At 48.4% G+C, this 15,082-nt stretch overlaps 1 protein-coding gene across 2 annotated transcripts in view; it reads left to right on the forward strand.

Moving 5' to 3' along the window:
• Positions 1 to 15,082, forward strand: part of ARID3A (AT-rich interaction domain 3A) — a 126,414-nt gene that overhangs the window by 27,513 nt on the left and 83,819 nt on the right. The window lies entirely within an intron of this gene.

The following is a 15,082-nucleotide window of genomic DNA, read 5'->3' on the forward strand; positions in this document are numbered from 1 at the left end:
GTCTGGCAAATTCTTTCATCCTGCACCAGTCAGGCCCTGAGGGTGCTGGATTAGAGAGCTTCAACCTGTACAAACTAATGTTATAAGCAGCTTGTTTACAATATGTTCTGACAGATATTTTCTCCTTCTATCTTCAACAACATCAGAACTTTAGGGTGTTGTAAGTGGGTGTGTATCAGAGGAATACAGTGATGGTACATGCATGCTTCAGGAGTTGGAACGAAAGGTCTGATGGCTAGGGCAGGGTTCTAAGAATCCAGACAACCAGGTTCACTTCTCCCTGGGCCTCAATTTCAGTATTCTTTCTTATATTTTCCCTTCATGGGCACAATAAGTTTTCTTACGTGCACCAAGACATGTGTCAACGTGCACCACCGATAGAAACACACGCTGTCAGCTAATCAGCTGGCTGGCACCTGAATCTCTCCTGTGCCTCTGCCCAAGTGCTCAGCTTACAGGGATCACTGGACCTGACTTGCAAATTTTCGGACGCTGCTGGGGGTGGCACACCACATCGGAGGCGAGACCAAGTCGCTTTCTGACGTTCCTAAGGCAAACCAAGTGGCTTATGGAAGGTGTTCTGTTATCTCCCTAGGCTAGCTCAGCCATGCCATAGCAACAAATATTCTGGAAGGGAGAGGAGGAGGAAATGGCTTCTCTAGCTCTGGGGAGGAGGGAGGGAGGGAGGGAAGGGATACAATGGGGAAAAAACATACGTCTGAAGACACAAATGCAAAATCGCTAAAGGAGAAACTGCAGCGTCTCTTTAAAAACCCTCCTGTTCCCTCCCCCCATGCCCCGTTGCAGTGGCTGGCTCTCGGCTTCGCACAAATCAGGGCAAATTTGACTTCTGTTGTGGCTTTTCTTTTTCCCCCCTCAACCAATTTAATTTTTAAACCACTGTCAAGACAATCCCCCGCCCCCCGCCCCACAAGCACTGGCAATTTTTTGATTGTTCCTTCAGTGGATCCAAGGTAAACTGAAACTGGCTGTCCACGGCAGGTCACAACAGCCTGCGTGCATGTACAGTGTGGCCAGGCAGCGTGAGACAACCATGCCGTCCTTCCACTAGCAGAGCTTAACGGCCTGCGATTGCTTATTTTTATCTGAATTCAACTGACACCATTTTTTTTTTTTTTTTTGAGCACCTGCTCGCATGGGAAGCCAGGGAGCTTAGCAGCTGAAGTGCCCACATGTTCACTCCACGCACATCAGACTTCTGAGACTATTTTTAAAAGGAGCCCAGCAGCACCGAAGATCTAGGTCTTGGCATGCTGGGTAATATCCAAACCCATCATAAGCCGGACCACGTACTTTTCAGAGGCTAAGTGGACGTGACATCCGATAGATGGGACGGGAATTGACTTGCCCGAAGTCACGCACTGAATCGGCTGTGGGTGATCTCTTGAATTCGTATCCAAGAGAGCAGTTTCTCAACTTTTTTTTTTTTTTTTGGTTTTATAAAGTACCCCTTTATCAGTACCCCAGACTACTTAGGTGTATGCGAGAGGGTGCATGCACCTCCAGATGAGAAGCAAGGTCCTAACATACTCTGAGGCCTTAAAACAAGGGCCGTTAAACCTTTCCCAATTACTGCCCCCTTTTCAGGAGTCAGATTTGTCTTGCCCAGCACCTCACTTAAAGACGACTTCCTTACAAAAAATACGCAGAACTGTCCCAACAGACTACGACTGAAAACTTGCTGACTTTGTCTTTGACCATCATATGATCAAATAAACGAATTGGAACAGAAGTATTGCACTTGCATTTCAGCGTCAGGCATGTGAAGTGGTAGAAGCAAGTCATTGTCTGAATGGACTTTTAGATGGTATGGACTTTACTGGTGGCTTTTGTAGCCTGTTGTAAAACTAGGCCGATATCTAGATAAGTCGCTGTAACCCTTGGAAGACCTCAGTTGAGAAACACTGCAATAGACAAATGTTGCCTCGCATACCACAGGGCTTGAACTGGATTCAGGGTTGCCAATTTGGGGTGGATGTATTCCTGGAGGTTTCACTACAGGGCATTTTTAATTCCTGGAGGGTTGGCAACCCTTCAGCCTGGGGTTCCCTGTAAGTGAACGCTTGAGCAGCCACCCAGGAGAGCCTCAGGTGCCGTCCAGCTGAGTAGCAGAGCGCCCACAACTGCACATGGTTCGGTGCACATGACATAACTTATTCTGCAAATGGGTGGAAAAAATGACAGGGAACGTTGCAGTGGGGTTTTCAGTTGGGGTACACCCATTGGGGGGTGTGCCTGTGTTTCAGCAAGTGCCTAGCACTGGTCACAGTGTCTAAAGTGCTTCAGCTTTGTTGCGTTGGGCCTGATTGTGTGCGTGCGTGGACTGCTGGGGTGTATTTGTGTAGGTGCTGGTGAGTGCGCCCTGTAATTTTTTTTTCCTTTGGCGTTCAGAATAAATTTTTATATGCGCTGAGGCATGTGCACCACTGGTAGAAACAAAAAGTCAAGCTGTGGGCGCTCTGCTAATCAGTTGGGTGACATCTGAATCTCTCCTGAGCAGCTGCGCAGCCGCTCAACTTACAGGGAAGGCTGGTGCTGTTAATACGAATTGCCTCCAATAAATCTCTTTGTGCAGCAAGATAAGGTGGATCTGCACCCTGTCTTGTCCCATTTTCCCCAGGCCCTCAGGCTGGGTGGCTTGCTCCCTGCTGCAAGAGGGCAATTTCTGCTGCAAGGCAATTTCCCCCTCTGTTCTGGCTTTTCTGGTTTCTTTTTATTCTCGCCTGATTTACTTTTTAAAACCCTAATCTGGCCCTGCCCTGGTCATGTCAGAAAGTTTCCCTCCTTGTGAAAAGTGGTCATCTTGTTTAAGAACCAAGCATGAGAACTGTATTGAAGGCTGGGCATCTACCCATTGCTTTTCTCCCCTGCGTACGTTCATTTGGCCCACAAAAACAAGTTTTCATACTGGCTTCCCAAGTTCTTGCTTGCTATCGCACGTGTGGTTAGAAATGTCTTGCACGGGGTACCTTTGCACAAGAATATAGTGGAACCCTGTGCGAGAGATCGCTTGATGTAGGCACCATAAAATGCTTTCCCTTCCCCAAAGGTGACGGTACACCTCTGCTTTAGCTTGATTAAAAGGTGATGGATGGATTCCTCTGCACATACCCTCGGTCCCTCACTGTGCAACAACTTAACACAAGATCTTTCTACTGCCAGAAGGTATTGGGTTAAATAAAGCTAATCTTACTAAAGATACTTCCAGATGCTCTGGTTTTTTGATCGTTGCCTTGACCAAGTTGGCCAGTCATAGCAAAACCCAGCCAACCACCAAAAAAGTGTGACTGACAAGCTCTTGGTTACTGTAATGACTGGTGTTCCCATTGCGATCTGTCTCTCTATGAATGAAGCTCACCGCCCTTTTCTTGTAAACCAAGTGGGTGGAGGAGTGAGGGGAGACATCTCAGCCTTGTTTATGCTGGGGATGTATTATTTTTTTTTTTCCTCCCAAAGCTTTCCCGCCTTTGCGATTGCCTTCCACCCCGGTTGGTGGCTGCTGTTTTTATTTATTATGCAGTACTACCTAGAGGCCTGGACTGAGATCAGGGCCCCATTGGATTAGGCATTGTACAAATAGATAAGAGGCAATCCCTGCCCAACGTGTTTATGATATAAATAGACCAGAGAGACAAAACGCAGGAAAAGTGACTTGCCCGAGGTGACACAGCATGTTGGTGGTGAAGAAGGGAGTCAGACTTCATCTCTCCTCGCTTCTGCTTCTATTCCTGTCTGCCAGATCCCTGTGGGTGCTCTACTGTGGATATGTGCTGCTGGTATTTGAGCTGTCCCATCTCATACACTCACTGCGGTCAGGATTCAGGGATGTGGTTGATGGTCCCAGCACAAATCTACACCAGGTCTCCCAAGTGGTGTTCCCTCTATGCTGAGTGCTTGGGTGACTGTCCAGCAGAGACACAGGTGCCTCCCAACTGATTAGCAGAGCTCCCGCAGCAGGCAGCATGTGTTTCTATCGGTGGTGCGCATTCCTGTGTTCCTGGGTGCACATAACAAAATTTATTCTGCCCAGGGATGGAAAAAGTTAGCGGGAACACTGCTCCCAAGGGTACAGCTTTTCAAGTCTCAACAAGGGTAGACAATGTTAGAAGAAACAAGTTGGTGTGACTGCAGCAGCGTTTACAGCTGTCTCTTACTGCAAGGGACTACAGGTTGAACCTCTGTAGTCCAGCACCCTGGGAACCTGACTGGTGCTGAACCAGAGAATTTGCCAGACTACAGGCAGTTAATAATGTCTAGCACATTACCACCACTTCCACTGCTTGCTGGGCTCTGAGAAGACATTCGGGGTAGATTACAGCTACATAACAGCACAGGACGCTGAGCGCCAGGCCTGGAGGCTTTAAACAAACAGATGTTGCCAGACGAGAGTGCGCTGGACTACAGAGGTTCACCCCATGCTACGAAAGTTAACGTGCATTTCCAGTGGTGGCACCAGGCATAAGCAGATCAAGTAACTTTTTTGAGGCCCTGGTTTCATATCACCCCCAAATATCCTGCATCTTATTTAATGCAGACTTTTTAATAATCTAGACTTGAGTGCATCTGAAAATAACATTTTCATTGGGGGAAAAATGCAATTGGTGTTTTTAAAGGGTGGAGAGGGGCCTCTCAAAATACTCCTGCTGGGGGCTAGAACCCCGTCTGCTTGTTTCTGTACCCCAACAGCTGTGAGGCTACAGGACCCGGTTGTATAAAGCAGTCCCCCGCCCTCGTGCCTTTTAAATTCCTCCTCCTCCTCCAGCATGGCTGGAGCCCCTGATGCTGCTGTGTTTCTGTTGCCCCGCGAAAGCCAGGGGCTGCGGCACTGGTGTCGGGGGAAGACGTTTGGAGGGTTCTGGCCCACATGTGCAACCCTGGGCAGATCACTAAACAGATGCTGGGTGGGCCGACTGCTCCTTGCGGGACTGGTATTCTACTTTGAGCTGTGGCCAGAACGGGGTTTTGAAATGGGGAGCTCGCCTGGCTTCCTCTGTTCTACGCCACTCCTGCCATGCTGGAATAATCTCTTCCTGCCCCCTGCTGTCACATTGCACGACAATGATTAGGAGCACAGGAGCTGCCATATGGGTCTGGACCAGGGGTCTGGCTCATCCAATATTCTGACAGCAGTGGGTGCTTCAGAGGACGAGGTGAGGAATCCGGTGCACAGGTACAATTAGGGTCGCAGCCACAGTCCAGCTGGGACCTTCTATGGCATGGCAGGCAGGAAGGCTAGAACAGGTTGGCTCATACCGGTGAGAGGCCAGTGTTCCTTGTTAACTGAGTGCTGGGGCAGCCACCCAGGAGAGGTTCAGGTGCTGCACAGCTGATTAGCAGAGCCCCCGCAGCTGGCAGCACATGCTTCCTGTGGTGGTGCACATTCACACATGCTTTGGTGCACATAACAAAATTTATTCCACCCACACATGTCAAAAAACGGAAGGAAACCTGGTAGGAGACGCTCTGTGTTTAGTGGCAGTCACTCTCGCTGGTGGCCACTCCGAGAATTTTTCCTGAAGTACTTTAGGAAGATCAAGTAAATATGTATGTGTCCAACTGGTATTAATTTATGTAGGTATTTTGCACTGAGTAATAAAAAGAACATTATTTACTAGACTCACACATACCTGGAACACAGGTACGGCGCTTTGTGCAGTCTCATGTTTTTTTTCTTTTTTGTTCTTTTGCTTCTGTTGGGCACCTTTTCTTTTCATCAGACTTGCTAGCTCGTAAATCTGCTGTGCAAAGTCATTGTAACAAACAGATACCAATACCGTTTTTCACAGCAGGCCTGCTCGGGCCGGTAAGGCTGAGAACAAATTAAGTCCTGGGCAAGGAAGAGGCTAGGGCAGGAGGGAGCAGGAGTTCAGGTTACCTGGGGAGGAGTCAGAGCCCATCACTGCACAGCCAGGGAATGGAGCCCGAAGTCTTCTGCCCAGAGTGGGGGGCCTGGGCATGGAACCCAGTGCCCCATGGGTGGAGCCTGCCACCCACCACCCCAAGGCTGAAACCTGACCCCCCGCCTCTGGGAAGGTGGGGCGCTCACACCATGAGCTTTTCTGTTTCCAGAGGCAGCCAGGACCTGGCCACTGCAAGCCGTTCACTGCCCCATCACCTCCCAGGAGGCTGTGGCCGCAACAAAAGCCCCCCTGGCTACATTTGGGAAACACCAGGCTAGTTGCTAGACCGGCTCAGCCTGTGACCTTGGTCAAGTCACTTCACCTGTCCGTGATCCTTTTTATTCCTCCCACCCTGTCTGTTTAGACTGGAAGCTCCTTTGGGCGGGCTCTGTCGTGAGCAAGACACAAGCAGTCATTCTTCCACTCTGCTCTTTGCTGGTTAGGCCTCAACTGGAGTATCGTGTCCAGTTCTGGGCACCGCATTTCAAGAAAGATGTGGAGAAATTGGAAAGGGTCCAGAAAAGAGCAACAAGAATCTTCAAAGGACTAGGGAACGTGACCTATGAAGAAAGGCTGAAAGAATTGAGCTTGTTTAGTGTGGAAAAGAGAAGATTGAGGGGGGACATGCTAGCGGTTTTCAGATATCGAAAAGGGTGTCATAAGGAGGAGGGGGAGAACTTGTTCTTTTTGGCCTCTGAGGATAGGACAGGAAGCAACGGGCTTAAACTGCAGCAAGGGAGGTTTAGGTCGGACATTAAGAAAAAGTTCCTAACTGTCAGGGCAGTCAAAAGCTGGAATAAATTGCCTGGGGAGGTTGTGGAATCTCCATCGCTGGAGATATTTAAGAGCAGGTTAGATAGATGTCTATCAGGGATGGTTTAGATAGTACTTGGTCCTGCCATTGGGGCAGGGGGCTGGACTCGATGGCCTCTCGAGGTCCCTTCCAGTCCTAGTATTCTGTGGTTATCTACAGCCCAGTGGGACCCTGGTCTAACTATCCCAGTAGCACCTAAAGGCCAATAGTGTTTTAAACAGGATTCCTGGCCTCCCTGTGGATGAGGGCAGTTAGGGATGAGCACCGGGGATAACAAACCCAGCGGCTGCTCCAGGTGAGTGCCTTTGGGGCTGTACGCACAAGACAGATTGTTGGAGCACAAGGCTAATGACAAAGCTACCGCCCTGCCCTAGCCAGACCAGCCACATAGGTTGATCCTTCTCTGGGTCCCACGGTCCATGGTGAACACCGGAAAAGGTTGTCAGGTATTGGAGGGGTAGCCGTGTTAGTCTGGATCTGTAATAGCAACGAAGGGTCCTGTGGCACCTTGTAGACTAACAGAAAAGTTTTGAGCATGAGCTTTTGTGAGCACAGACTCACTTCTTCAGATGCATCTGATGAAGTGAGTCTGTGCTCACGAAAGCTCATGCTCAGAACTTTTCTGTTAGTCTACAAGGTGCCACAGGACCCTTTGTTGCTATTACCGGAAAAGGTTGTAGGTGATTTCAGGAGAGGCCCTTTCTCCTTCATGCCCCACCAGGTCCAGCTGCTCCTGGTTCCTGCCAGATAAGGGAATGGTGTTAGAACAGCCTAGAGCTGCCAGACTAACGTGTGAGAGATGCAGCTTCTGCCTTTGGCATCCACCATGTCCTAGTCTGTAATGTGTATTCCAGTAGCGTGTGAGAGCCCCAGCTGGTGTGCTGGGAGCTGTACAAAGGTAACAGGTGTGGACGCTGCAGACCTAACTTCCAACTCTGGTAGACCTTGTGGCTTCACCTTTGCATTGGTGCCGTGACGCTTCTGTCTCCGGCAAAACCACAGTATCAGTTAGTTTTTTATTTGTGGTAGCACCAAGGAGCCTCAGTCACCCTGAGGGCCACAAAGACTGAGGCTGCCCGAAGAGCAAGTATAAGTAGCGACAACAGATGGGTCTATTCAGTATAAACTGCCCACGTGAGATGGGCTGGGTCTAAACCCTGTTTTTGTGCTGATGTAACTTTTGGTCTGGAGCAGGGGTCCCTCTAAATTTTTTTCAGCCAGGTGCAGAATAAATTTTGCTCTCTCCGCTGAGGCATGTGTGATGTGCACCACCCATAGAAACACATGCCGCTCCCCCCTTGGGCACTCTGCAAATCAGCTGGGCAGCCCCTGAGTTTCTCCTGAGTGGCTGCCCCAGCGCTTGGCTTACAGGAGATGTTGGCTTGGAGTATGACTTTTGGCTTAAAAACAAGAAAAACTAGCAGAACCCCTAATGCAGGCCCAGATGAATGGGTGGAAGGCGTCTTTGCGCTGGTGAAGCGTATTTCCCTTTCCCCACGGAAGCGGGTATAGACCTCTGTGTACTCGCATAGCTGAATCAGCAGTGGGGTTTGCACCGCCGTATTGATACAGGCTTTGTAAAAGCAGGACAGCACTAGCTGGCTCACTGCCTGAGCGATCTCCAGATTTCCCCCCTCTGCACCCCCAGGGTTTACATCTTGGTGGAGGAGGAAAAGCTGGCCATTGTGTCTTTTCATAGCTAGCTACCGGCCTTTTATAAATCACCTTTTATCTCCTGTCCCTTCGGCTGCTAATGTTTCCAATGTGGGATGGGGGCTGGAAATGCCTTCCCCGCTAAGATGCTTGCTCAGCTTTTTCCTTGGCTCTGTGTTTTCCCCCTGTAACTTGTCGGAGAGTTGGTCTGAGCTCCGTTGTTAGCCACCAAAGGGAGGACGGCAACACGTCATGGGCTTAATCTGTAGCAAGGCAGATTTCTGTTTCAGATGAGGAAATCTTTCTAACGCTAAGGTAGTACAGTGCTGCAACTAGGGAGGTTATGAACTCTCCAGCACTGGAGGTTTTTTAGAAGAACAGGTTACACAAATACCTGTCAGGTATAAGCTAGGGTTCATTTGGTTCCCCTCAGCCCAGGGCAACCGGACTTGATAACTTCTCAGTGATCTTTCCAGCCGGACGTGTTTGTAACCTCCAGGCGGAGATGCTGCCAGGGACCCAGAAAATCCAGTTGCTTTGTCTTCAGTAGTGAAGGAACTCCTGACCCCTGGCTGTGTAAACTGAGGAAAGGGGCATGGGCCGTATTCACTTTTTAAAAAAACTTCTAATTTTGTCATTATTAATAATTATGGGATAGGTCAGGGGTCTGCAACCGGCTGCTCCTTAAGGAGTTCTTTGTGGCTCCTGACGCTATACAGTCAACTCCTGAATTACGCGGGGGTCGTCTTTTCGCACCCCTTCCATGCAACAGGGGAGAGCCAGGAAACTGACGAGGACACCAGCGCCAGTCAGTTTCCTGGCTCTGAGGAGTGGAGGGGAGCTGGGATTTCGGGTGGGGACTGCACCTCTAAGCTGTGAAACCCAAGGGGAAAAATAACTCCGTAGCTGTCTTGCACTGTAGTTGCTCTTAGATCCGGCAGCCCAGCCTGTGGGGGGCTAATGACTTTACCAGGCCAGAAGCTAGCTCTGATAGTCCTTTGTTTACACTTCCCACTGTAATTTCCCTCCATTCCAGCAAATGTGGGAGCGCCCATGTCAGCTAGACTAGGGCTGAGGTGAGACTGGTGGTTAAACTGCTTTCTCCTCGGGCTCTCCCACCTGGCTTGCCGGCTATCAGCACAGCCAAATTGGTGGCAGTGTGGCCAAGTGGATAGGGCACTGAGCCAGGAGTCAGGAGATCTGCCGTCTGCTCCCAGCTCTGCACGACGTGACTTTGCATGTGCCGCTTTCCTAGTCTTTGCGTCTTTCCGCTCTCAGCCTCTGTCTCTTTCGCCTTCGCTCTTTGGGGCAGGGAAACTCCCGCCGTGGCATGTGGCCCAGGGGGCTGCTGATCATGGCTGGATATTACTGTAATATAAGCTCAATGTTGGGAAATGTTACAGTCTAGTATAGGCACATTTTTAATATTAAGCTGGGGCTTGGAGGGAGCCGGGCTCTTGTTTATGCTGCTGATAAACTCATAAGAACATAAGAACATAAGAACATAAGAATGGCCATACTGGGTCAGACCAAAGGTCCATCAAGCCCAGCATCCCATCTGCCGACGGTGGCCAATGCCAGGCGCCCCAGAGAAGGAGAACAGAAGACAAGTGATTTATCTCCTGCCATCCATCTCCTGCCCTTGTTATGAAGGCTAGGGCACCATACTTTATCCCTGGCTAATAGCCATTTATGGACCTGACCTGCAAAAATTTATCAAGCTCTTTTTTAAACCCTAATAGAGTCCTGGCCTTCACAGCCGCCTCGGGCAAGGAGTTCCACAGGTTGACTGTGCGCTGTGTGAAGAAAAATTTCCTTTTATTAGTTTTGAACCCACTACCCATCAATTTCATTTGGTGTCCCCTAGTTCTTGTATTATGGGAAAAGGTAAATAATTTTTCTATATTCACTTTCTCCACACCATTCATGATTTTATATACCTCTATCATATCGCCCCTCAATCGCCTCTTTTCCAAACTGAAAAGTCCCAGTCTCTCTAGCCTCTCCCCATATGGGACCCTTTCCAAGCCCCTAATCATCTTAGTCGCCCTTTTCTGAACCTTTTCTAATGCCAATATATCTTTTTTGAGGTGAGGAGACCACATCTGCACGCAGTACTCGAGATGTGGGCGTACCATAGTTTTATATAGGGGAAGTATGATATCTTTTGTCTTATTATCGATCCCTTTTTTAATAATTCCTAACATCCTATTTGCCTTACTAACTGCCGCTGCACACTGCGTGGATGTCTTCAGAGAACTATCCACTATAACTCCAAGATCCCTTTCCTGATCTGTCGTAGCTAAATTTGACCCCATCATGTAGTACGTGTAATTTGGGTTATTTTTTCCAACATGCATTACCTTACACTTACCCACATTAAATTTCATTTGCCATTTTGCTGCCCAATCACTCAGTTTGCTGAGATCTTTTTGTAGTTCTTCACAATCCCTTTTGGTTTTGACTGTCCTGAACAACTTGGTGTCATCTGCAAACTTTGCCACCTCACTGCTTACCTCATTTTCCAGATCATTGATGAACAAGTTGAACAGGATCGGTCCCAGGACTGAGCCCTGGGGAACACCACTAGTTACCCCCCTCCATTGTGAAAATTTACCATTTATTCCCACCCTTTGTTTTCTGTCTTTTAACCAATTCCCGATCCATGAAAGGACCTTTCCTCCTATCCCATGACCACCTAATTTACATAAAAGCCTTTGGTGTGGGACCGTGTCAAAGGCTTTCTGGAAATCTAGGTATATTATGTCCACTGGGTGCCCCTTGTCCGCATGTTTATTAACCCCTTCAAAGAATTCTAATAGATTAGACAGACACGACTTCCCTCTGCAAAAACCATGCTGACTTTTGCCCAACAATTCGTGCTCTTCTATGTGCCTTGCAATTTTACTCTTTACTAGTGTTTCTACTAATTTGCCTGGTACTGATGTTAAACTTATCGGTCTATAATTGCCAGGATCTCCTCTAGAGCCTTTTTTAAATATTGGTGTTATATTGGCCGTCTTCCAGTCATTTGGTACCAAAGTGGATTTAAAGGATAGGTTACAAACCACTGTTAATAACTCCGCAATTTCACATTTGAGTTCTTTCAGAACCCTTGGGTGAATGCCATCTGGTCCTGGGGACTTGTTACTATTCAGCTTATCAATTAATTCCAAAACCTCCTCTAATGTCACTTCAATCTGAGTGAGTTCCTCAGATTTGTCGCCTAAAAAGGCTGGCTCAGATTTAGGAACCTCTGTAACATCTTCAGCCGTGAAGACTGAAGCAAAGAAATCATTTAATCGCTCCGCAATGGCACTGTCTTCCTTGATCGCTCCTTTTATATCTTTATCATCCAAGGGCCCCACTGCTTTTTTAGCAGGCTTCCTGCTTCTAATGTATTTAAAAAACATTTTACTATCGTTTTTTGAATTTTTGGCTAGCTGTTCCTCAAACTCTTTTTTGGCTTTTCTTACTACATTATGACAGTTAATTTGGGAGTGTTTATGTTCCTTTCTATTTTCCTCACTAGGATTTGACTTCCACTTTTTAAAAGCTGCCCTTTTCTCTCTCACTGCCTTTTTAACATGGCTGTTTAGCCATGGTGGTTCTTTGTTAGGTCTCTTACTGTGTTTTTTTATTTGGGGTATACATTTAAGTTGGGCCTCTAGTATGGTGTCTTTAAACAGTTTCCATGCAGCTTCCAGGGATTTTAGTTTAATTACTCTACCTTTTAGTTTCTGTTTAACTAGCTTCCTCATTTTAGTGTAATTCCCCTTTTTGAAATTAAATGCCAGAGTGTTTGACCGCTGCGGTGTTCTTCCCAACACAGGAATATTAAAAGTTATTATATTGTGGTCACTATTTCCAAGCGGTCCAGTAACAGTTACCTCTTGGACCAGATCCTGCGTTCCAGTCAAGACTAGATCGAGAATCGACTCTCCCCTTGTGGGTTCCTGTACTAGCTGCTCCAAGAAGCAGTCATTTAAGGCATCAAGAAATTTAATCTCTGAATCCCGTCCTGAGGTGACATGCACCCAATCAATATGGGGATAATTGAAATCTCCTATTATTACTGTGTTTTTTATTTTGATAGCCTCTCTAATCTCCCTCATCATTTCAGCATCACTATCACTGTCCTGGTTAGGTGGTCGGTAATATATTCCTAATGCCATATTCATATTAGAGGAATGAATTGTTATCCATAATGATTCTATGGAACATTTTGATTCCTTTAGGATTTTTACTTCATTTGATTCTATATTATCCTTCACATATAGTACCACTCCGCCACCCGCACGACCTGTTCTGTCTTTCCGATATAATTTATATCCCGGTATGATAGTGTCCCACTGATTGTCCTCATTCCACCATGTTTCTGAGATGCCTATTATGTCAACTTCCTCCTTTGATATGAGGTACTCCAGTTCACCCATCTTATTAGACAGACTCCTAGCATTAGTGTAAAAGCATGTTAGAAAACTACCACTATTTATATGTCCGCCTTTCACAGACGTGGTGGATTTTTTTATGCACGATTGTTTCACATCTGATCTTGCCCATATATTATTTCCCACGTTCCCTATCTGACTAACTTCTAGGGAATCCCTGTCTATGGAGCCTCGTGTAAGAGAAGTCTCCGTCCGATCCAGGTGCTCCCCCGCACCAATCGGCTTTCCCCCACCTCTTAGTTTAAAAACTGCTCTATGTCCTTTTTAATGTTTAATGCCAGCAGTCTGGATCCACCTTGATTTAGGTGGAGCCCATCCTTCCTGTATAGGCTCCCCCTACCCCAAAAGTGTCCCCAGTTCCTAATAAATCTAAACCCCTCTTCCCTACACCATCGTCTCATCCACGCATTGAGACTCTGAAGTTCTGCCTGTCTATCTGGCCCTGCGCGTGGAACTGGAAGCATTTCAGAGAATGCCACCAAAGATGTTCTGGATTTCAGTCTCCTTCCTAGTAACCTAAATTTGGCCTCCAGAACATCTCTTCTACCCTTCCCTATGTCATTGGTACCAACATGTACCACGACGACCGGCTCCTCCCCAGCACTGCCCATAAGTCTGTCTAGATGCCTCGAGAGATCCGCAACCTTCGCACCAGGCAGGCAAGTCACCATACGGTTCTCCCGGTCATCACAAACCCAACTATCTATATTTCTAATGATGGAATCCCCCACTACTAAAACCTGCTTCTTCCTAACAGCTGGCGCTCCCTCCCCCGGAGAAGTATCCTCGGCACGAGAGGATACAACATCACCCTCTGGAAGGAGGGTCCCAACTACGGGATGGTTTCCCTCTGCTCCCCTTGACTGCTCTCCTTCCCTGAGCCTTTCATCCTCCGTAACAGCCTCAGGACTGTCAGATTGGAGGTGGGACAGCCCTACTATGTCCCGGAAAGTCTCATCCACAAACACCTCTGCCTTCCTTAGCTCCTCCAGTTCAGCCACCCTGGCCTCCAAAGCACGCACTCGGTCTCTGAGGGCCAGGAGCTCCTTGCATCGAGCGCACACATACGCCACCCGCCCACAGGGTAGGTAGTCATACATACTGCACTCGACACAATAAACAGGATAGCCCCCACTCTGCTGCTGGGCTTCTGCCTCCATTTCCTACTCTAGTTATATACGAGGGTTAATTAAATGTTTCAGATAGAGGTTGTTATAAAGGATTTAGTTTAAGGGCAACAGAAGTAAGTCACTGGCTCCCTCCAAGCTCCCCCTCTCAACTCCCCTCTCCAAACTCCCTCCTGTTAGCACGCACCCTGTTTGCCAGCACCCGGTCGCAAAGCTCCCTGGTCGCTTACTAGCAGGGTTTAAGTGCTCAGCCTCCCTGATAGCTCCTCCCTCTGCCTACAGCTCAGCCAATCAGCACACGGTGTTTCAATTCAAACCTAATCAGCTTCCAACTGCCTGCCTGCCTGCCTGCCTGAGCACACGGCCTTTCAAACAAACAAACACACACTCAGCTCAGCACTCCAAACTCCAAACTCAGCGAGGATCTTTCAAGAAAAGGGCGGACAGACTTTCCAAATGTTTATTTTCCTGAAGTGCATGACTATGCTGGCAAACGACACTCAGCCCTGGTGTGCCTGGCAGCTTTGCATCCGGGGCGGAATAAATTTTATGTGTGTGGCTGTGTACCCCCCCATAGATACGCACGCTGCCAGCTGTGGGAGCTGGGTTGTTAGCTGGGCAGCACCTGACTGTCTCCTGGGCGGCCACCCAAGTGCTCAGCTTAGAGGGAACGCTGGCCCGGTCTCTAAATAGCTGGCCTAGCTGTGAATGGAAAGTAAATGGTCAACCCCTCCCCCCCGCACTTTTTTTCTTTATGTCCTTGGACATGCCACATCCAACCCCAGCTGAGGTGGGGGCTGGCTGATATTTTGGGGGCGAGGGTCTGCGATTGGTACGGTTGTCCCACCAAGTTACAGGGAAACTGAGGCACGGAAATGCCGTAGCAGCAAACTCGTGTCTGAGGGGGTGGCAGAACCTAGGCTGCCTGGATCCCTGTCCTGGGCCTGACTCGCTGCCCAGGAAGAAGTCAATGTGGCTGCTGCTGGGGATTTGTCGTATGGGCTCAGCTGTGCTATGGCCACTGTATGGAGAGGCTGAGTTACACGCTTGCGCACTGCCATGTGTGTACAGACTGGACCCAGGCAGGGGCGGGGCCTGAGGCAACCCCGTGCCTCA

Source organism: Carettochelys insculpta, chromosome 27 (assembly GCF_033958435.1).
Source record: "Carettochelys insculpta isolate YL-2023 chromosome 27, ASM3395843v1, whole genome shotgun sequence".
Classification (NCBI taxonomy): Eukaryota; Metazoa; Chordata; order Testudines; family Carettochelyidae; genus Carettochelys; species Carettochelys insculpta.